General features: G+C 41.0%; 1 protein-coding gene and 1 long non-coding RNA gene across 4 annotated transcripts in view; one reads left to right on the forward strand and one right to left on the reverse strand.

Annotated features, from left to right (window-relative positions):
- cntn3a.1 (contactin 3a, tandem duplicate 1) overlaps positions 1-24,473 on the forward strand; it is a 356,340-nt gene that overhangs the window by 214,156 nt on the left and 117,711 nt on the right. For 2 of the 3 annotated variants that reach the window (XM_074645147.1, XM_074645149.1), the window contains exon 2: positions 19,097-19,764. The gene's annotated coding sequence lies outside the window, so the exon portion shown is untranslated. Of the gene's footprint in view, positions 1-19,096; positions 19,765-24,473 lie in introns of those variants that run through there. The other variant, XM_074645148.1, reaches the window with a different exon arrangement.
- Positions 1-24,473, reverse strand: part of LOC141773278 (uncharacterized) — a 376,505-nt gene that overhangs the window by 86,716 nt on the left and 265,316 nt on the right. The gene's annotated exons all lie outside the window — the stretch shown is intronic.

A 24,473-nucleotide genomic window follows, 5' to 3' on the forward strand; every position in this document is an offset into this window, starting at 1 on the left:
CTGACATTTCCCACAGCTACACGGGGGTAGCACGAAACCCGTGCCAGTAACGACCAGTATGCCACAACATCACCACAGTCTCCAGCCAATACACTATACCATCACAAACAGCATCTGTTTAATTACATACCATTACATCATTAGCTGATGTTCATATAATGAGGTCATCAGCAGAGATGTTGCCGCCTAATACACACTTTTTCTCACCACACACTATCTCTTCAGCCAGCGTTGGCCGGCTCAGTGTACCAACCTATTTAATCCCCACTCCCCCCCCACCACCTCTCTCAGCCATTCTTCTGCTCCATTGAGTACGAAGCCACTCGCGCCCCTCTTGTTCTCTACTCGAGCAGAATCATTCGCAGTGACAAACATCATTATAATGTTCCTCAATGAGCGCTCCACCTTTAGCTGCATGTTGTAGCCTGCGGGGGGGCTCTTCTTCTCCTGAGTGGCATCTATGTGCTGACCCGTGTTTGCATGCTCGCAGTTTGAACGTCCACTCCAGTGAATCACACACTCAATTCACTTCCACCGTCCTCTCTGCTTCCACATGGCATGAATCAGCTGGAAGTCTTTTAGAGGAAGAAGTATGACATCAAGTAGCATTTTCATTATAAGTTAGTGAAGTTCTGATGACTCTTACATGAGCATACAAATGGAAGAAAGTTAATAAAGCACCAGATTATTGTTTCTTTCCTTGAACATTTTTGGAAATGCTGCACGGTGATTTAAAGGTCCACTGTGTAATGCCTCACCATCTGCTCCAAAGAAATAGGGGGCAGCATTCCACCTCTACTACTGGGTCTATACAGTCTAAAGTCATCACTTATTTAAAAATAAAAATAAAAAGCCAACTACAGTACTAACCAACAGCAGGGTAAGAATATGCAAAACTCCGAGAGACAGTCAAAATAACACTGCTATCTTATAATTTTCACTTGTGGCACCAACTAATAGTTTGCGGTTGCCATCTTTGTGTTTACAGTGCCACTAACCGGGGGCTGTATAGTACGTTTCGATAGTTTGTTTATTGGCTTGAGTCCGAAGTGGCAGAGACGAGGGAACGACTCGTGTTTTCGTTTTGTCCTCCACACTGACGGGAAACTGCTTTGCATGCAGCGGTTCCGGACGGCAGAACTTCAGTTGGCGGCTGTGGTGGCTCAGATTCGGCCGGCAAAAACCCCAGCGCCAGGAGTCACAGCAGGCCGGTGGAGTGCTGGGTCTAACCTGGGAATCGCCGGCAACAGAGCATAGAGCACGCATAGAGCGAACGTCGGGGAGCGCACACACGCGTGCATGAGGCGTATATCTGCAGGATCACTGTCACACACTTTTAAATGGAGTTAATGAACGGACAAAGTACACAGAGTCGGATACAAGCACAGTAGTTTTAACACCTTTTGACCTGTTAATCAGAGAAAATCCCCGCGCTGACGTGCTTCTACCTTATAAATACAGATCAATAAGATGGCTTCCTGGACAGATTTCACGATCAGCAGATGAGGTAGCCTCGGTTTGGTTGTCTGGTCCTCACCAGGATTTGATTGACAGCTTTCACACCAGCCCAAACGAACCGTACTAACTGGGAAAACAGACCCGAGTTTGTTTTGAACTGAACTGGTTAGGTGTGAAAGTACCCTTAAACAAAAACCAACAGAACTAGTTTCATCAGGGCATTGATGCCAGAATGAATGAAAGAGATGAATGGGAGGATTCACTCAAGATGTAGTTCAATCTTCTACTCACACAAATGAGGCTAAATACATGAATGAAAACACATATTTTTGAATTCCACATATTTGTCAACAGATGATGGGCAGTGACATATCTTGTTAATTTGAATGGTGGAGACTTGATGCCAGCAGAAAAACGGATTTAGTGAGTAAGTGATGTATTATGTGTAATCAAAGCTTTGATGATTTACAAACACCTTGTGGAGCTTCTACCAATCTGGTCTCAGCCTTATTGTGATATGATAAACTAGTGGATTAACGACTGCCTTTCTATTATTCAAATGACATGAAAAATGTTTCAGCATATCGTAATACGCAGAGGCAATAACAACTGGATGTGCATACTACAGTATGCATGTACAGTATGTGGGTGATTATGTTGACTGAATGTTCTCATTTATTGGTGCTCTGCTTAATGTAAATTACAGTGACTTTATAATTTAAGTGCCCTAATATGCATGAAATATTAATCCGCGGTCTATTAGCGACACGCTGTCACAGAGTCTGTTGGGGGCTTAAGTGTTCATCACGACAGAGCTGTGTGCTTGGAGTAAGTAACTGCAGACTGTTTCAAGTATTAACGCTTTGGCTCCTTTGTGAATGTGTCATAATACTGAGCTCCCGAGAAAAGTCAGACTTCCTAAAATGATTATTTCCTTGATGATTTGTAACACATCTGACAGCACCGTTAATGTCGGTAAAATCCTGGATATAAAATTCATATTGGGTCTCAACAACAAACAACAGCGGCTTCTTGTTGTTTGTGCATCTAATGGAGGTGCATCAGTGAGATGGCTCTGGTTAGGAAGCATGTGGTGACTTTGACCTTTCCTGACCTTGGCAAGATGATGCTGTGACCAACTGTGAGGCCGGCTGTCCGTCTCTCACTGGGTTCTTTTCTTTAAGAGACAGGCCCGGAAATGTTGCCAACACATTTCTTTTTTTTTTCCCCGAGAAAGTATATCTCAAAATAAACAGACAATGCAGTCATTTAAGTTACTATGACAACATCTCTGTTGCCAAATTAAACCAAATGTTTTAATAGCCGCAAGAAAATTAAGACCACTCTGTGACTGCATGGAAACATAATCTTGTTTGTGCTGACGTTGTAACTACCTTGTTTGTGTATTGAATGCTGTGCTGGTGCTTTCTGGGACAGATCCTGAGGAACAGATGTACCTGTTGTCAGAGATGGGAGCCCCTGCAGGGCGGTGCTACCTCTCTGTGCTCTGGGATCATGTGTCCACACTGTTACCGAGTCCAAGAGGTGTGTGACACATTTGTGACAGGTGGATTGCCAGGAGTCCCAGTTGGTGGCCGGGGCTTTCATGTGCTCAGGCCCGAGATGTCACATACAGTATTTTCAAGCAGCCATTAAAGTGTGTTTGCAGATTTTAGTGGGCAGTATAAAGGCATACAAACGGCGACAAACGGCATTCAGGGAGGAAGTCGGGGTGGATGGGTGGATCAAAAATCCCTGGATTTTCGCCCAGGAGACCGGTGTTCGTACGCCGTGTGAAACCAGAAGTCAATGTTGATTTATTTATCACGTAAATCCCGTACTTAAGTTACGCTTATTCCGGTGTTATTTTAACCCAAACCACGTTTTTTTCTAAACCTAACTAATTAGTTTTTTCACGTAACTTCCAGCGTGGCGTAACGTAACTATGATCTTTCCTAAACCTTACTAAGTGGTTTTCTTGCCTAACCTTAAATTGTTTCCTGTGAAGACGGAAGATTATTTTGAAAAGACCGGAGCGGGAATTGACACTGGACATTCGTAGGAAAATGCATGAAAAAAGAGGAATAACTTTCCCTAAGATATCATACGAACCCTTTTATGAGAATACGTTGCTTCATACACCATTCATACATATCTCACAAAATCAATTTGTATGTAATCCACGTGCAGTAATTGTGAACCAGGAAGTATGAAGAGAGACAAACGCTGCGTAGGGAGCAGGTCTGGGCGGATGGGTGGGTAAAAAAAAACACTGGACTTTGGCTCAGGAGACCGGTGTTCGTACCCCGTGTGAGTCACGCAACTTCCGCACTTAATTAACACCACTTCCACGATCTTTTCCTAAACCTAAGAAAGTGTTTTCCTGTGAAGACGAACGTTTATTTTGAAAAGACTGTATGCACGTAACAAGTGGAAATATTCACGTGTTGCTGGACATTCGTAGGAAAACACATGAAAAAGGATGAATAGCTTTTCCTGAGATATCAGACGAATTGTTGTATGAAGATATGTTGCTAAATTACATAAAAATGTGATCACTGGCATCATTTCAGTGAAATCACAACCAATATGGCACATGTTTCTGTAGCTCCTGAAAAGCAGCTGCATTTGAAAGTACAGTATACTCCGATGAGTAATGTGGAAACAGCTTCTCCTTTACAGGCAGGAACAAACTAAGTTGCATGCAAAGTAGAAAGGTGAGATGACTCCTGAAATCTAATGTTACCTTCTGTGTGTGTGTGTGTGTGTGTGTGTGTCTATAGGAGGCAGTACACCTGTAAGCCCTGCACTCACTGGAGCAAAGCCTATTAGAACAAGCATAAGACATATCCCTCAGACTGTGAACCATGAACACACACACACACACACACACACACACAAACCCATTTCAGGCAGACAAGACATTGTACAATGCAGGCATGAATTACCATCTTGATCAGCCGCCTCAATGTCATGCAAACTTATTGTTCTGTCTAATGCCGAGGTCACCTTCAACAAGACAACAAGTCGGGGGTGTCTGGCGCAACCGTGATGCTTTTGCTCTCGCCGCGAAATGTGTTTCTTATCCAGCCGCAAATGCTTATTCATCAATTGACCGCGGAGAATCCGATGGCTGCCAAGGGTAAACTTATTGCTCTGCCTCCTGCAGAGGTTGTCGGGTTCGACTGTAAACACAAGGTGTGACATTCCAAAGTCCACTTAATGCAACGGCGATGCTTTACTAAGCACAAAGTTTATTTCTAATCAATTCTAAAAGATTAGTCATTTCATTGACAGTCCGGCTTTTAGTATCTCAGGCTCTTTTGTGCATTGTCCAATATTTGGTGCAGATTAAATATTGATTTCTATACATTTTGGAACAGAGTGAAAAATGTTCCCTTGAGTTGGATTATATGGGGCGTTCAGTTTTTTTTTTCTGATTCCTACAATTTGACTCAAGAGGTGAGATTATAGCCTATACGTTGCTCTCGTGGCTTCTCCGTAGTTGAGTTATTTGAGTATTCCGTGAGCCTTTCTTGTCCCTAGCGGTGATGAAACTCCACTGAACTTACTTTCCAGTGCGCTAAGTCCTTAAAGCAATCAAGGATGAGGAGAAAATAGACAATCTCCAAGAGAGTATCTCGTGCTGATTCTCTCGCCACGCTTATCCAAATAGTCTGGCTCCTTATCAAATTGGATTGGTTTATTTGAATGGGAGTGAAGTCCCTTTTGGTCAGCGGAAGATTAATATTGATTTAATCTGAAATTGTTAAATATGGGACAGATGGTGGCAGTAGAAAGACCTTGAATTCTATAATACACGCTGTTCTTTTGGTATCTGTCTTTTCTGTGCGGAGAGACGAGGCATCTGAGACTATTAAAGTATGTTCTTCAGTGATAGATAGCCATAGTCGGACACCTCTCGTGCCTTTTTTACATTGTGAGAAGAATTTCTCATGCACCATTGAAACTGCAAAAAATATGTGGGATCCTTCTGCAAAATATAGTATAATAAGCTAAAATGCTAGCACTCAGGGGAGTACAGTAAAAGGTGCAAGACTTGGAAATGAATGTCTGTGTGAATACATGTTGTTCTCCCCACTCACACAATATTTTACAAATTAATAAACCATTGCTGCTCTCATCCTCACTAATATGCTGCTATGATTACAGTAGATGTTGCATATAATCATTTCTCTTGGGTGAGAGATGTTACTGATTGTGAAAAAGGAGAATTGGTCGGTTCAACTGTAGAACAGAAGCTGTTTCAGCATCCTCGTCCGCAGCTCATTAAAAGCTCTCTCCTCGTGCCGCCGGATAATTACGAAGGATTTACTGCGAGCCCTCGTCTTGAAATAAGGTGAGCCTCTTTGGGGCCAAGTGTCAGCTACCTGTTTGGTCGGTGATCACAGCGGAGTTGACACAGTCGCCATAGAATCATCTGAATTTCTAATTACAGATATCATAAACACCGTGATGACGTGGCCTCCGCTTTCATCCGAGCACCAGGTAGTGAACTCCAGAGTATCCACGAGTGCACTACACGCTTGATGCTTGCCTTGTTGTTATTCTTTTTATCCCCCAAACCGCCCCCCCCCACACGGGAGCAGCCTTTGAGCCTCTGCAGATGCTGGTGAGAGCTCGGAAATCAATGCACTCAAACAGGGATAAGAGGGACTTGGTTTTGGATAACTCAGGATGTCTTGGTGTGCATTATTCATTAGACAGGAGAGACACAATTGCTGCCACTGCAGAGGTGTACTGGAGACAAAGAATATGAAAGCTTAACCATATCACACCCTAAATCTCAGGGCACGAGCGCTGCGATTCACGGTGTTTAGCTTCCTCTCGCCCCCTCTGTGTCAGAGCGGGTACGATGCAGCTTCTGACTGCGTTTGAAATGGAAACAAGGGCAAAGGCCTCTTCTGTAGCACGCCTGCAAGTGTTTTTCTGGTTTGATGTGGTAAAGACAAAACTAATGTGTAATTATAATCACTGTACACATCATTTTATCAAAACACTCACGGGAGGAAGAGCTTGAGCAGCCAATCAGATCGTAACTGAGCTGTTACTTAGACACAAGAAGGGCTTTAATCACTCCTAACTCGTCAAATACCGCCATCTGGTCCCTCTGCATCGGAGACCGATGCACAGGGTACCCCTCTTGTGTTACTTTTGTACGTGTCGGGGACAGTTTTGTCGATATACGCTTGTTACCTGCATAGTGTCCTTTCAAAATAAACTTCCGTTTTCACAGAAAGTTAGGTTTAGACAACACAACCACTTAGTTAGGGTTAGGAAACGGTCATGGTTGATGTTAACTTCACTGACTAACGTCTCATTGGAGAGGGTTGAAAGCCCGGTTCGTCACATCCTGTTGCTAAAGGGTGCCTCCGTGCGTCGGTATCTGATGCCGAGGCGTGCTGCCCAATTAGCGGTATTTGACGAGTTGCGAGTGAGACCGAATGGCATAGGAGGTGCAAAAGCATCATCAGACACTGGGCTTTCATTTAGGAGACCGCTGTTCATGTCCCATGCGTTAAAGAGGACATATCATGCTCATTTTCAGGTTCATACTTGTATTTTGGGTTTCTACTAGAACATGTTTACATGCTGTAATGTTCAAACAACACATTATTTCTGTCTGAATATACCTGTATTCACCTTCTGTCTGAAACACTCCGTTTTAGCGCATTTCAACGGGATTGCGTTGCTAGGCAACAGCTTGGTCCATGTTTACATCCTGTCAGCTGATGTCATTCACATACACTGCAAGAGGAAATAAACTGGGACACATGTTGTATGTTTACGTTTAAAACTGTGAAATTGTCTAAATATTGTAGATTTGTGACATCACAAAGGGACAGAAATCCTAACGGCTTGTTTCAAACGCACAGTTTCTGAATACGGGTTTTGTGTATTTCTCCGTGTTTTGATACTTTCACAATATTTATATTTCACTTAAACCTGGTTTATAAGAGATGAAAATCTCACTTTTTACAATATGGGACCTTTAAGTTTCACTTTCATGTTACAATCAGCTGTTTGTGTACCGCATTCACAACATTCAGTGTAATTTTTTCTTTACAAACGTATTAGTTTTGAGCCTAACCGTGTTGTTTTTTCCTAAACCTAACTATAGTGGCGCCAAGGAGCGTGACAAAGTGCCAGTATGTGACGAGTTGGAATGAGAATGTGTTGCACTGTCTTCTAAGGAAACTCAAAAGCTAAATGCAATGGTAATAATTGTGAATCAGGAACTATAAAGAGCAACAAACGCTGTGTAAGGAGGAAGTCGGGGTGGATGGAGGGGTCAAAAAACATTGAAGGAGACTGCTGTTCGTGTACCGTGTGAGAACCAGAAGTCAACGTTCATTTATTTGTCTCGTAACTTCTGTACTTAAGTTACGCCATTTCCGTAATTATTTGAACCCAAACGACAGTCTTTTCCTAAACCTTATCAAGTTGTTTCCTGTGAAGACGGAAGCTTATTTTGAAAACGAGCGGAAATTTTAGACGCGTTGCTGGACATTCGTAGGAGAACACATGAAATATGGGGAATAACTTTTCGTAAGATACCATATGAACCTTTGTATGAGGATAAGTTGCTTTCTGCGTTTACTTTCAGACAGACTCAGAGAAAAGTGTTGTTTGAAGAGCTACAGGAGGCTCACGCAGCTCTCCCCTCCAGATACGTTGAGTCCTCGTTTCCCTGAATCTCTTCAATGGAGGTGGCGAGTTAGAATGACCCATAGAGCCACAACATATTTGGCTATTTCACATTTATGGGAAATACAGCAGGTGCAAATATATCACAGAATTCTCCTCTGATGTGTCCGTGGATGATTTCTTGTTGAACGTAGGCGTCATCACAGCAATTTTTAATTTGCATTTCACACAGAGAATAACTTCTTTTCAAGCTCTGAGATGAGAGCGAGGAATCTAATCAAAAGCTGCGTATAATAGCATATTCAACACTGATCATCACAACAGTAGAAGTTCAGGCTTTATTAATATATTAATCATGTCGCTCCGACACAAAAGTGGGTGGCCTTCGTGTTCTCAAAGAGATTGGCATACGTCCACAAAAATATAGAATAGCAACGAGTCCCATACACCTCTCGTATACAAATTAGTGAAAACACCTCAAGGGCAACACACACACACACACACACACACACAAACACACACACACACACACACACACACACAGACATACACACACGACTTTTCTGATTTTAATGCACAACAAAGGTTGAAGTTGTCATTTTGTCACTGTCAGTTTGTTCTTTGAAGACGTAGCTGTCACTTCAAATCTGGAATATTTCTTAACTACCATAGTGACTAAAGACTCCGGGGGATATGTATGATATAAATCTTTTTTTGGTGCATTACAGATTCTCTTTCAGAAGTGTGACGTGTGTTTCAGAAAATATTTAATTTGCGTAGGTGCACACACACACGCACATACACACACACACACCCACAGCCACACAAATCAAGATTCAGAGGGAATTTCTTCGTGCAGGTTTTGCTTTGATTGTGTTACATTCAGTGTGTGATTTGCCACATTCCTTCATCCCCTTTCACGTCGCTCCCTGGATGCATTGAGACAGCTGGGTACATAGGCACTGGATCGTACCCACACTCTTATAAATAAATTCACCAAGTCTGGCAGCAGAACTGCTTCGGGATCAGGGTGAGTTTGACAAATTAATTCTGCGTATGTGTCGTTGCATCTGCTGTGTTTTGACAGGTGTACAATCCTTCACACGAACATGTTTTAATAACGGCTATGTGTAGGTTGTCCGGTGTTTTAAAACAACTCAATCTCACGGGAAGAGGTATACGAATTTACACGGACACTCCACGTGTGACGAGTACACATTTTAGCCTTTTCGTCATGTGTACGCCACACAAGCGACCGCAGTTAGGTTTAGGCAAGAAGACCACTAACTTAGGTTTAGGAAAAATGTCATGGATGGGCTTTAAATAAGTACATAAACTAAGTAAAGCCGGGTTTCCACCAAAAGTTCCCAGGACTTTTAGTCCCTGGAACTCCCCTCAAAGGACTAAAAGGTTCCCTTCGGCCCATTGTTATCTACGTTTACACCGCGGTCTAAAGACCTGCGAAGTTTGGGAAAATTAGTCCACTGGTGTATGAAAAAGCAACATGACATGTGACGAGGGCTGCTGGTGATCGTAGGGGTAAACACACTCTGCAGCCTGCAGTTTAGTGTGTCCGCCCGTTTCATCTAAAAAAAACACGTTGGAATAAAATAAACATTTATAATCAGTAAATCATCTGTTGAGGTGTTTGATGGTTATTTATTTCTGCTTTCGAACGTAACTGTCGTGGAACAATCAAAAAATGCCCTCCCGATTTTCCTGGAAGACTCATTTTTCATCGCCCTCTCCCGGTTTCCTCCCGGGATCACAATTCTCCCGTATTTCTCCTGATTTACGGCAAAATTTCACACTTAACCTCATGTATAATCCCTACGGTTTCCGCGCAGACGACAATAGAGCTAAACCAAATGTCGTTTCCCGCCGAAAGAGAGCAGTCTACGCTAGCGACACAGCGCAGTTTGAGCTCATATTTGAGCTGTCTGAAAGGACCTTCAGTGAGTGAGAGAAGGAGAGAGAAATGGAGAGAGCTAACTGAAAGAAATACTCAAGCAGGGGCAAAAAAATCAATAAAAAGTGATGAATATTAGTTTATGCCAGAGGGGCGAATTATTCAGTTTTCTTGCCTGGGAGTTAAAGGTAAAATTAAAAGTTTAACATAAAAATGCTGTTGCAGTGTACTTTATTTATTATTTTGTTATTTACATTGTTTTAAAGTCACCAGAATGCAGGAAACAAAGTCTCTGAAACTTAAATTTTTCTGTGGGAGGACCCAGACTATGTATGTATGTGTGTGTGTGTGTGTGTGTGTGTGTGTGTGTGTGTGTGTGTGTGCGTGTGCGTGTGCGTGTGCGTGTGCGTGTGCGTGTTTTACCAATCAGCAATGGTCATCCCTGCAAACTCAAGCCCTAAAGTTTCGGTACTTTCAGAAAGTACTATTGTCCGACCAGGGCCTTTTTGGGGGGATAAAAAGGCCCCATAAAATGTCCCCGGAACTTAATTTAGACTCTGGTCCTTGCGGTCAAAACGCAATGAGTTCCTCAAAAGGTTCTTAGTTCCGGGGGAAAGTTCCTGTGGTGGAAACAGGGCTTGAAATAAGTATGGAAATAATGTCACACAACTACGGAAAACACGTCACAATCGTCACTAATGTAATATACAAAAAAAAAACGGGTCAACACCGGTCTCCTGGTTAAATGTTCAGTGTTTGTTGGACCCATCGACCTCCCCACTCGCCTTCTATTAGTAGTCTTTCATGCTTTTTATACTACGTCACTAACTCTTACCGTAGATTTTATACGCAGATGCGTTTACATTGCAGTCAGTACAGGATTCATGGCGTGAAAATGACACGGGGAAATCAAGAAAGGCGTACTTATTGCGCACTAAATGCCTTGCGCATTATCCTGGCATTCAAACGCCTTTTTGTGCGAACGGGCTGTTTTAAAATGATTCACTGGGAAATCATTGTGACAGTAAAACACGAGAAGCAGATCGAAATAACAAAGTTCCGATAATGTTTCAACTCCAACGACTTCATGAAATGGCAATAATTGATTAATCTCGAAGTAGTCTGGGTTGTAACCTCCTTTCAGAGGGACAAGTACCTCCATTTCATGGTTCAAGAACTCAGCTTTTCTAAGTGAGAAGACAGATTGGCTCAAGGTTAAATGCTTTGGCTAGACACAGTCATTAGTGTGCAGCGAGTGAAGGCTGGTAGTAAGAGAGAGAAAACCTCTTGATTTTCTGTGAGATATCTCCTACACAGACAATTTGGCCCGCGGAGCCACGAATCACAAGTCAATATCAAAGCCCCTTGTGTTGTGACTATTTCAATGCAACATGAGTAATTACATGTAAAAGTGGAAGTAGTTCCGAGAGCTCGCTTGCTGTTAGACGTGTGTCATTAGATGCAGAGTGTCTCTGTCAAAATACTTCTTTGGCTTAATTAAGCTCACGTCAGTTAAGCTGCGTTCAATAAGACTTCCACTGATCCCAGGAGTGTTTTTTCCTTACAGAAAAACTGTCAGTTGACATTTCAGCATGTAAAACAATAATTATTAAATTACACACGAGAATGTAATTAACTTATTGTACAAAAACATGTGCAAACTTTGTAACTTCTTCAGGTTTGCTCATCACATCATCAGCTGTGTGGATTTAAGCTCATTGTAGAAGCTGATGTAGTTACAAAAAGTTGAATGTTATCCAAATATTATAGGAGGAAGACATGACAGTATTAGGCCTTTAAATTACACCTCATACTGACGGAATAGCGGGAGGATCTGCTGTGTCTCAACTCTCACTAAATAAAGGAAAATTCCCCGCAGATACAAAAAGAGATGTTTTATTCTATCATAAAAATGGACTCAAATCCAATCCATCACTTAGACCATTTGGCTCTACAGTATTGAAGGTCTCTAGTACATGCCTCTCTTTTCATTAGCTGTTTAATGATGTTGCCTCAACCAAGTCATTTGAGAGTGGAGGCTGACCCACATTTCTAACCCCGTCTCCTGAAAATGATGTTCATAACAACAACAAACTTCTATCAGCAAATGTGGTTTATAGGAAATGTACTGCCACCCAGATTATATTTATTATCAACATAACGGGGGAGGAAACATTTGCAGTACATGCAAACTGTTGACTGTTATCACAAAATGTTCACACTGAATGTATCTGCAAAAACAATATTTGTTTTCCCTCCAATATCCACTTGTTGAACTCTATCAAAATCGATGCAGCGGAGCCAGAGATGTCATCTTTTTTATTCCATGTGTTCTTCTGCCTTGTCAAAACCAGGCGTCTACATTACCCATCATGCAACTTGACCACCGACAGTTTAGTTGGAGATTCAGGTGTGTAAAGCCAAGGTTATTCTTACCGTAGTTTTCCCGGCGCCATGAATGACATCATCACGTATTGTGCGTAAAGCGCGAAGGCTCCGCAAACTGTCGCAGCGCTTGGTCGTGCACCTCTGAATTTTTGTAGCTAGGAACCCGCTGTGTGCGCGGAGTCTTTTCAGACACGACCTCCACAATAAGATAAAAGCAAATAACTTAAATTTAGAAGTAAAATAATGAAATAGAAATTAGTTCTAAACGTTTTAGAAGCAGGAGATCTCTATTTTACCAGTGGAATCAAATTGTTTACAGGATATTAAACCTTTGAACTTTCGTTTCATTATAATACATTTAATACTTTATTGGGATTGCATAAAAGGAGATAAAGTATGTCCGTTAATATGAGATATGAGTTTACAAGTTATTACAAATCCTTCTCGGCATTGATGAGTTTGGTTTATGGCGTTTTGCCGGTCACACTTGTTGTCTTCTTTCTTCTTCACAGAATCTTTTGTTTGTATGCCCTCTGGCGTGTCGGAGAATACTGCAAAGAACAACGCGTTGAGCACAAACGCCTTTTGTGCGTGCTCGTTGTGCGCGCCATCTGTGGAGCATAAACAAAGCTTTATGCTACAGCAGTGGCAGCTAATGAAGCTTATGCGTAAATTCAGTCAGGAAGACTAGGGGTGCAATCTCATTCATTCTCATTCATTCTGGGTCACTCTCTCATTGGCTATTACTATGTCAGCTGATTATGGGCATCTCTCTTTTCAGTGACCAATCAGAGCTTGCCATATCTCCCTAAACCAATCACATCGTTGCTGTCAAAAGTTTAAAAAACGTTCTCCTCTATGCTGTCTCAGTGTCAGTATCAGCACAAACCGATGCGACCCTCCACCACCCCATCACCTCCAGATTCATCCAATCAGAGCAATCCTGCTCCACTCCATTCATCGGATCTGCATCAATCTTCAGTACCACCATCACCAGTGTCTAGACCCGGGGGAATAATCCTAAATCCTACTACGGCATCACTTCCCCCTTATCATGTCACATCGGGTCTAAATCGACAAAGACTGTTACTATTCATAATTCGTGCACTTTGTAATAAATCATCATTCAATTCATACGAGTCTCTCCTGATTGAAATGTAGCTTTGAGGAGCGGGCTACAGAGGTCTGGTAACCTCCACACCTCCAATGAATCTAAGCCAGACAGCAACTGTGCTTCCTTCAAATATATTTGGTGATGGTATAATCTACATTTCCATTTCTAATTCCTGCTTTATGTTCTCTTAGATTATTACTGTAATTCAGAATGGAGTAATATTCAAAAGTATGCTCTGAACAGAAAGTCACCATTAATTTACACATGAAGGACGCTGATACCTGACACCTGATACAGATGTCTCCTGATTCAAACTCTCCTAGTTTTTGCTCCTTGTTATAATACCATTTGTGGACCTCACCTCTGCTTTCAGCACTATTATCCTGGACCTCGATGTGTTGCGGCTCGACATTATGAGTGGGTGGATATTGGACTTCCTGACAGTCTGAAGGCAGCTACCTGTCAAACCCCAGGCTGCTGGACCACAGGGATGGGAGTTTTTTTCCTCTCCTGCGATTTTATGTTCTTACTTTTTCATCCATCTTCTTCAGTTAAGGAACAACACTTGTCGTGTGAAAATCAATCAATAACCTTGAGATGAACATGTAAACTTGTAGAAGAGAATTCACTGTTATAGGGACTATAGAGCTGCAACTAATGATAATTAAATTACTAATCAGTTATTCTATAAAATGTTGACAAACAGCGGCAAAAAATGTCCATCACAAGCTCCTGCGGCCTCAAGATGATCTCTTTAAATTGCTTATGCGGTCCAACCAGAAGGCCAAAACCCTAAGGTATTTCATTTACAACGCTATAAGACTGCTATAAAAACAGCAAATAATCACATTGGAGAAGATGGAACGAGCAACTAATCAATTAATCGACAAATCATTTCAGCAGCCAAACCTTGGCGAAGTGCCTGCCTCGCTTTGATATTACTGTGGATGTAAACACATTACTCCTACTCCCCCATTACACGCATACATTTTAATGTTAGCCATAAAACACGGCAGGACACTGCACTTTCCATTTGGTATCGTTGTTTGTTTGTCTTGTATCAGAAGTCATATCGAATAGGTATGACTGTACTCTTCCATAAGCTTTTGACATATTGGGGGAAAAAGGGAAACTCATTCTATTTTTCTGTAGATATATTTATATAAACAGCTAACTAAGTCACCTTTTTACCCCATGTATGACATTATAGCGAGTCCTTAAATGAGCATGAAAATATGTCCAATCAAAAGCCAGAATAAAAGATCATGTACTGTAGTGGATGTTTTGTCCAACTGCAGCTGAAAAAAGCTTAATGTCACCGTCATTCCTGGTCTAGTTTTGCAGGTCAGAAAAGAACCCTCACACCAGGCACCAGCCTCTGGTTTCCCTCCACGTCCTCCCGTCCTATAAGGATAAGCTCCAGTGTGCCGTCTGCATTGCTGAGCAGGCCACTGAGCTGTTGACTGTCCTTCATTTGATTAAAACCGAATGACATCATGCAGAGACAAGGGCAGGGAGGATTGCCCTAACTCAGTCGATGCACTCACCTAGGCTGCCATCTGTGCCAAAAACTTTGCTCTAACAGACCGTACAGGTCCAGTTTAATACCCCCCCTTTCAGCTCGATCGCTTCTCTCACCAGCACCAATTAAACCAGTTTCACTTAAAATGCAGAAAGAAAAATGTAAAATTCAGAAGTAAAAACAAGGTTTTGATGTATTGTTCTGCAGAGAACATGTTGTAATTATACATGTTGAGGATTTTGCTGCTACCGTGGAGAAGCAACAAAAAAAACCTGAACCGTTCAATGACGTACAAAAGGAACCGTGGGCTTGTTGGACCGTTGCACCACTATTAAATACAGGCTTGATAATTATTTGATGAGGTGACAGAGACATAGAAGATAAGCCTTCTTGACCATTAAGTGGCCTGCTTTCATTAATATCAATCAATCAGTCTATCTATTTATATATTTTGTAGTTCAAACACATTACAAATGGTTATGCTTTGACCCAAAATCCGCAATACAACCCGTACTGTGGGCTTGTTGATCCGTTGCTTTAGTATTTACAGGCTAGTTAGCTTTTTGGCTAATGACAAGCAGCGTGTGGGAGTAACTACAGTTACATGTAACACAGTTACGTCATTAAATTACAGAATGAATGTAATTTTAATCAGTTACTGAGAAAAAATATGTAATTAAATTACAGTTACTAAAGAAAACGCCAATCTTAACTTAAAGCTGAAGTAGGCGAGATTGGAGCAATTAAAAAAAAAGTTTTTTTATAAAACGGTCACTATATCGTGACAGTAGTACATGAAGCAGGTAATCTGAAAAAAATCATGTGCCTCTCTGTTCTCCAGTGTCCTCCGGTGCTCTTAACAGCATCTGCAAGATTTCACAGACCACAAAACAAGCAGTAAGAGCTGATCTGAGATCTGCTGTCCAGCTGTCGTCTATGAGAGCCGGCTGTCGATCACTCGAGAACTCCGACCAAACGGTCAAACTAGGTAGCGCTGATCAAATATGAATCAATATTCTGTTACGTTAATGCTTATTTCTCTCCTCACATGTTTTCAGAATCATCTTGTAGTGCACGGTTTAGCTGTACAATGAGAACGTTTGTGACGCCGCAGCCATGTTGAGATCGGATGAGATCTCCTGAAGGAACGCCAAGTACCGGTCACATGACCGGAGCACAGCCAAGAGATTTTTTAAAGCCTGAAAACAGAGCCATGAGGAGGAGCAGACGTCTAGTTTTCTCTCAGAACACTTGAATTACAATATGCTGAAAGGTTATCATGGGATTTTTGCCCAATGATGCCAAAAATATATATACTGCCTACTGCCACTTTAAGTGCCAATCTTAACTTAAGTTATATTGAAGAAACTTTAATTAAAAGTTTAGGGCTGCAACTAATGATTATTTTCATTTTCGGTTAATCTGCCGATTATTTTCTAGACTAATCAATTTATCATTTGGTAAAAAATGTCATAAAATAGTTAAAAAATGTCTTAAAATGGTTTGTTTTGTAGGTCCAAAACCCAAAGATAATCAGTTTAATATGATATAAAACAGAGACCAGCAGGAAATCTCCATATTTGAGAGGCTGAAAACAGCATTTTCTGCCATTTTTAATGATGAATCCATTATCAAAATAATTGTTTTAACGACTAATTGTTGCATCTCTATAAAATTTTGACAGTAATCAGTGTTGATTACTGTTGTGAGGTTTACACTGCCTGGTTTAAATGTATGTTCAGCTTTATTGCCCAGTTTAAAAACATTTGTTAGAAATGTAATCAAATGTAATTAGTTAAAAGTTAAAGTTAAAAGGGTAACTAGTAATCTGTAACCAATTACATTTCAAAAGTAACCTTCCCAACACTGATGACAGGTTCCTGCCTCCAAATTAAACTCGACAAAGAAGAAGCTACCCATTAATGGCAACAAGGATAAGATATACTGTATATATAAGATATAAGACTGCTCAACTTTGTTAATATGAAACGGAGTCAGTCAGTCCATTTTTAAGTTGAAAACTGAATTAAAAGATAGATATACTGTGTAGAGGATAACAGATTATATATTTCTCTTATACCTGTTAGTTAACGTTGGTTTAGTGGAGAAGACTCACAGGCTGATATAAAAGGAGCTTGACATAAAACAGTGTGACATGAACAAGTTAGTGATTAAAGACAATATTTAATTTAAGATCATCTGCAGAGAACAATCTGCCTCTTCTCTCGCTCTCAGAGAGAGAAATGCTCGTCTTCCTGGTGGCGTTGACAAGTTCAACTCATTTCAGCATCTCATTTACCGCCTCAGGACAAACGTAATTCATGTATTTAAATGACATCTTCCGAACAACAATGAAAAGCTCGCTGTCACATAGAGCCACATCGGTGGCTTGCGGTGGTAGTATAGTAGGCGATCCGCCTCCTCGGAGAGCTGAAGGGGAAATGAGTAAAACTGCATGAGGTAAAATTCAGTTAGTTTTTCCTTTTTGATCCTCGGAGCTTTGATGTGCCATTATTAGCTGTGTGTATGTGTGGCTTTTACTAAATGTTCATTCAGTAGGTTAATCTAAATATTCTTTTTTTTCCTATTGCCGTTCCAAAGCTCAGCGGGGCATTCAGTAATTTCTGCTGTAATTATCACTCTCCCATTGGCTCCAACAGAAGTAGATTCTCTTAAATCCCTCTCAACATTATGAGTGGATTATGAGCCACAGCCGTAGAGCGTATAACAAGTTCTGACTGTTTAAACTTCTGAGCTGGCTCTTTTATTGAGTAGAAAATGATAGAAATTATAGAAATGAATGATCATATACGGACAAAGATTCCTGATACAGATCTGTTTCTTACTAACTTTGTGTTAATTTGCCATACCACAAACAGCGGGTGAACAAGAAATGTTCACACCTCATCAAAAATTGCTGCAACTGTGAATAATTTGTGCCACAGAGGAAGGTAATTTAAGGTGGAATGCCTTAATCATCACTTTTTTTGTGTGAATTTCAAAGCAGCAGGAGGTAAAGAGGCTTCTGTTACCAAAAAAACTGCAACAAATAGGCTTTCAAACACAATGTACCTTCTGTAACTAGCAACTACAGCTGTCACCTACTGTATAGTGGAGAAGAAGTACAAGTACCTCAAAATTGTATTCAACTAAAATACTTGAGTAAATGTATTACTTTCCATATTGCAACAATAATACAGTGCACAGTGTAAAGGGTCGACATTACTGTATATATAGCAAAGTGGGGTCCGGGGACCCCCAGGGGTCCTTGAAAGGGTTCCAGGGAGTCCCTTGCAAAAATGGGAATAATTAATTTTCACTATAATTCCATCCATAAGAAACATGTATGACTATTTTGGTCATAATATTGGTTTCATTCACTTTCTGTAATAATACGTCTCACGTGTGGCTACGCTGTTCAGACCGCTCCTATGCCTGCTTGCCTTCACTCACACACCGCGCGCTCTGAGAATATCTAGTGAATGTATAGTGGACGTTTGTGCAGAAATAAATGCTGCAGCTCCTCCAGACCAACAGAGGTTTCTCGTGTCTTGTGAAGTGACGGGGCTCCGCAGAGAGAAACGTTATCGTCTCCGACCGGGTGCCAATGTCTGCCTGCGGCACCCGGTTGGAGACGACAACGTTACTCGCTGAGGAGCCCCGCTGCTTCAGCCCCGGAGGCTGAAGCAGGAAGAGCCAACACTAGGATCAGCATTGATTCATGGAGAGACCTTCGTCTGGTCAGCTAACATTACTGCCAAGCAGCTGAAATATAGAGTGATGTTGTGGTTTTAGCTGACGTGTGTCGCCTCACTGTGTTGAGCAATGCTCGTTCATGTCTATTTAGAGCGAGCAAGCCCAACGCTGACTTTTGTTGACTTAATGGCCACAGGTGTCACTGTTAACAAGCATTTCTGAAAGTTACAAATAGTCCCTTTAAACCTGCCTATATAATAGAAGAAAAAAATTTAAATGTCACTTTTTACAATATGGGACCTTTAATTTTTTTAATGTTTTCATGTTTTTATTTCCTTAGAAAGCAACAAACAACAGCAACATTTTCAGATAAACTAGATCATTTCTAGGCTCCTGAGTCTTGGTGTCATATTGAAGATGGGACATAGTGAAGAACGTGCTGTGAATCTGCAGCATGAACCAAAAACCAACAACCCCTCTAGTGTTCCTGTGTAGGCTGACTAGTGGAGACCATCTCTGCTGCTCCATGTGCCTCTCTGTGTGCGCGCAGTCTTCATCCGGTGGAGCAGCCAGACGCTCAGACCGGACCGAGCACCGCACCGGGAACACTTTCTGCTCCTAAAATGAATCCACACAGCACCATTTGAACACCTTCACACCGCAGACAGACCTCCTCCTCTTCCTCCTCCTCCTCCTCCTCCTCGCTGGAAGCTGCGGGTTTAGTTGGTGTCAGGCTGCCGGAGGAGCGAGCAGGACTACCGGGGTGTCCTACATGAACGTACCGGAGACTGGAGCGTGCAGAGCGGCGGACCGAGCTGCTCACTACCGGGACTCTGAGAACACAGACGAGGGCACGTAAAGGAGGAGAAGAGGTTCACTCTTTGCTTTGCTGTCTCCGTAGAGGAGGAGAGGAGAGTTTGGGAGCTGCTGGAGCTGGAGGAGATGTAACATGGATATCCAAGCAGGGATCAACATCAGCAAACAGCACCGAGGACGCAGCATACTCAGGTAAATAACTATTTCTCTATTTTTTAATTTACTTTTACATTCATATGGTAAAAGCACAAATGTCATATTAAATCACTCTATTTCCTCATTCACAACATCTCTTACTAAAAAGCAGGAAAAGGGTATTCAATATAGGCTCTATATACCTACACAAATATATTATGAACTGTGCTTATCTTTGACCTGTTAACACCTATTACTGCTTGGTACTTTTTCCTCATTGGCCCTCCATATAGAGAGCATCATCTACAGCTAAGGTTTAGAAAAGATAGGCAACAAAACAACATTTAAATACACTACCCCTTCCTCCTGGAATAATGCACAGAAACTACAGAAACTTCCACTCCTGGCATCAAAGATAATTAACCTTCAGTAAAATACAGTAAAACCTAATGTTTTTAGACATTCAGAGAGAAATACCAGCATACAGGTTGTCATGTTCTGGAGACTATATCTCTATTTTCTAATTGACATTTACATGCATGCACTCTCACCATCATCTACCCCTGAGGTTAGAAAAGATAGGCAAAACAACATTTAAATACACTACCCCCCCTTCCTCCTGGAATAATGCACAGAAACTACAGAAACTTCCACTTCTGGCATCAAAGATAATTAACCTTCAGTAAGACCTAATATTTTTAGACATTCAGAGAGAAATACCAGCATACAGGTTGTCATGTTCTGGAGAGTCTCACAGTTAATTAGAGGCACATTCCAACACGCTTTTGTCCATCAGTCCATCTTGTTGCTAAATAATAATTAATGTGCTGCTAAAGACGTGAATCCAGAGGACAGATGGTAATTTTGTAATGGGTCATGTATGAATAATTGTCTGATGGGTCTTACTTGTCTGTCTGTCTATTGTAACAGTATGTCTATTGGATGTGTACTTTTTCTCAAACTGAGCTGCCTATGGATGCAAAATGAATTTCAGTGCAAACTGACGATAAAGTTGTATCGTATCGTATCGTATCGTATCGTATCGTTCGTATGTCCTGGGTGTAATTGCTCATGACAAGGCATATACTATTTGCATCCATGGCTTTACAACCATCTGTCAAACAGGTTAGCTACCAGTTCCCAATTGAGTTGCACAATTTTCCACACACAACCCATTAGAGATAATAACGTTTTCTGTGTCCTCTTAATTGCCATGACCATCGTTTAATGCTGTGCATCTTCTCTTTTAAGAGGACACAAATCCGCCTATTTAATTCTTCTTATCATGTAAAACCTCTGGCAGAACTCATTTGTCGTCAGCGATCAACAGGGGGGATTGGACTCCATCCAGTCTCATCATCCCTCCCTTTCCTTTGATTGGATCCACTCGGAGCCTGATTGCTGCTCGGATTGTCTAAAGTCCTATAGAGTGTGGGACTCCATCCTCGTGAAAATCAAGTGTCCATATGTTTGAGCTGCCGTGCACGTTGTGATTCTGCTGTTAAAGAGGCGAGCCTTAAAGATTTCAGTCCATTGTGCTTCAAGCTTGGCAGTCTTTTTGTTGATACATGAGCTTCAAGTTTTCAGAATTGAGTGCATAGTTCAATTTTTTTTCTGTATACTGTACAATGGAGAAAAAACACATTTATTTCCTAGAATGTCGCCACAGACATCCAGTTTATAATACTGCAAATATATAAATGGGTACAATGACACAATGACGGCGATAGATAGTGACTTAATAGACATTTATTTAAAGGAAAATCTTCAAGATTGCCACTTAAAGTAAATTAGTGGTGACTCAGGATGGGGTTCTTTTCACAATTAACTCTCCTCTGTCACCAGATGTTTACATCATTCTCCCCTTTAGTTTGCAGCGTAGTAAGCACTTTCTTTTGTTTCCTGTTGACATAATGCCAGCTGCCCTGGGCATAACTGTCTCCACCAAAAAAGCTGTGGTTTAATTCCCTACACAAAGACTACTTTGGAGCGCAGTTACTCTTCTTACCTTTTAGTATCCAAGTGGTTGGAATAGTAGAACTACTACACGTCTCCTTGGGGAAGTGTGCTTATGGCTGGGCACGTTTCTGGTGATGTCACCGGCTCAGAAAGAGGAAGAGGAGGAAGAGGAGGGTGGAACACGGAGCTCATAGTACCCCACTGAGCGGAGCCCGGTCTGCATAAGAAGTAGAAAAAAAACAGCACATAGACTGACGGAGGTTGATGCAGGCAAAGTTATGTGCATTCTGATAAGTAGAAGTAGGGTTTGTTGTTCTTTTCCAGCATTTTAACACAACAGGCGAGGTAGGATGATCCACATGGTTTCTTCAGAAATCTGTTTGTTTTGTGTCTCTCTGCTGTTCATTCAGAACTAAAGGAATGCAGCAGACCACCAACATTTTACCTGCAGAGCCAAACCAATCTTTATCTTTTATTTAAAAACTAAAGGAATACAGCAGACCACCAACATTTTACCTGCAGAGCCAAGCCAATCTTTATCTTTTATCAAAACTAAGTACAGTTCTGGTTTGAAAGAACCTAAAGAAATTCATTCAACACAATGTGCCATTGAGACTCCTTTCAGTTATTCTTTACAATATATAAGTGCAACAGCAACACCTTAACCCTTTGAACTCTGCAATGGAAATGGTCCGCCAATACATACGTAGGTATTTTTGCTTATTTTGATGTCATTTCAAATGCTTCATATCCTTAAAATATTCCTAAAAGGCTATGTAAGTCAATAGATCATAATAATTGATAATAATAAGTGTTGTCTTATAGAGTACGATCTAGACCTACTCTATATGAAAAGCATCTTGAGATAACTTCTCTTATGATTTGATGCTATATAAAAATAAATTTAATTGAATAAAAGTGTTGAAATTGTCTCAAAAAGGAAAAAATACAAAAATCTGACATGTTTTCTCGTACATTTTAACTAAATAAACACACAAAACATATTGATCCGAAATATTTCTAAATGTAGAAACATGAACAAAATATTTCTTAACGCTCCATAATTTATTTGAACTATGCACATTTTTTAGTTTTTGAGATATGCTCATTTTTATGAGCAGTTCGAGTGCAAAGGCGTTTTCATAGTTTTGTTACATTCCACATATAACGTTTCGTCATCATCACAAGCGTGTAACAACATGATGACATCAAAAAGACAGAAACCGAAGCGTTCTGCTGCAAAAAAGAGTGAATGCTCCGGCTATAAACAACGCTCTCCCGCGGCCATTACAAGGCAATACTCCGGCACCACGCGTTGTCACCATGTTTTGTACCGCACGTAACATAATGACGTCATCATGAGCGTACAACGTGATGAAAGACTTAGCTTTCTGCTGCAGAAAGAATGAATGCTCTAGCTATTATGGTTTTTATTGTAGATCGATTTAAGCAGGATCCGCAAACAACGAGGTTTGCCCGCGGAAGGTCGGTTTTAAAAGGTTCAAATGTTTAAAATCAACAACCCCAATTTGTACTAATCAGAATGCAGATCCTTTTCCTTGCATCCAAATATCACAGTCTGTGTTGTTGTTGTTGTTTTTCATTTCTCATGCACACCAGCTCAGTGGGGTACTATAAAGTTCACGCTCCAACCTCCTCCTTCCTCTTCTTCTTGAGTCAGTCACATCTTCAGACGTGTCCATCCATAAACATCATTTTCTGCTGGAAGAGAAATATCATGTAAATCAGAGGAAAAAAAAAAGATTCCCTCTCCTCACAAAATGTTGAAATCTCTAAATTTTTTGGAATGTGGTGTTGATGGTTTCCAGGGACGGCTCAGAAAACATGAAAGTAAGGTAATAAATATAGCAAGAAAAACATTTTAACTTAGCCATTTGTGAAGTTTCCACTTTTGAAAATTTAAAGTTTGATTGATATGCGCATCTGGTATTATTTCCTGTTTTCACAAAAAAAGGGAAATACATTAAGTTGTGTTACTGCCAACATTATACTATATATAGTTTTGAATTGGGCCACAGTTTCTATGTTTTTCCATACAGTACCATCTGCCAGACTTCTTGTGTAGACACCTTAAGCCTCACAGACCCTTTAAGTTCTTTGTCTGTAAGAGGATCTTTCATCCCTCTCAGTAATAACAGCTTACCCTTTTCTTGGTAATGGGCTTAAAATTGCTTCCCATGATAGCTGTAAGTGTTTCACCAAAGACCTAAATCTGTGTATTTAAGGAACCATTAATTGGCAGCCTCTTAAATCCTAATGGGATTCTTAATTAGTACCTTAGTAAAGGCAGGTGCGCTGGAAATCGTCGACCACTTTCAGTTTCAGTTGACATCAGTGAGACAAACACACAATATGTTTGCTGCAGGTGCCTAATTGGAGTGATTAAAATCTAGGACACTCCAGTCACATTTAGTTTATCTCCAATAAAATCAAAAGTCACAGTGATTTATTAGTTCACTTGGATCTATTAGGTATTTACAATGAGTGCATTGCTTGAGGTTTAACTATTTAATCAATAATGCTTCTATAAAGGGTTCTCAGAGATGTTCTAACTGAATTTTGATGCATAGCTCTGTAGCGTTGTGTAAATTATTACATATACTATGCTCATTATATTAAAACTTGGAGCATGCGTGCAAGCAGGAAGATCCTTTCAACCTACTCTCGTGGCGCGGGTGTCACAGGGGAGATCGGGATGAGCGCGTTTCGTCGGAGCGCCCCCGGTGTGGTCTGGAGAAATGAAGAAGCTGGCGTGTGTTATGTCATGCCTGCGGCTTGTGTGCTTA

Source organism: Sebastes fasciatus, chromosome 8 (genome assembly GCF_043250625.1).
Source record: "Sebastes fasciatus isolate fSebFas1 chromosome 8, fSebFas1.pri, whole genome shotgun sequence".
NCBI lineage: Eukaryota > Metazoa > Chordata > Actinopteri > Perciformes > Sebastidae > Sebastes > Sebastes fasciatus.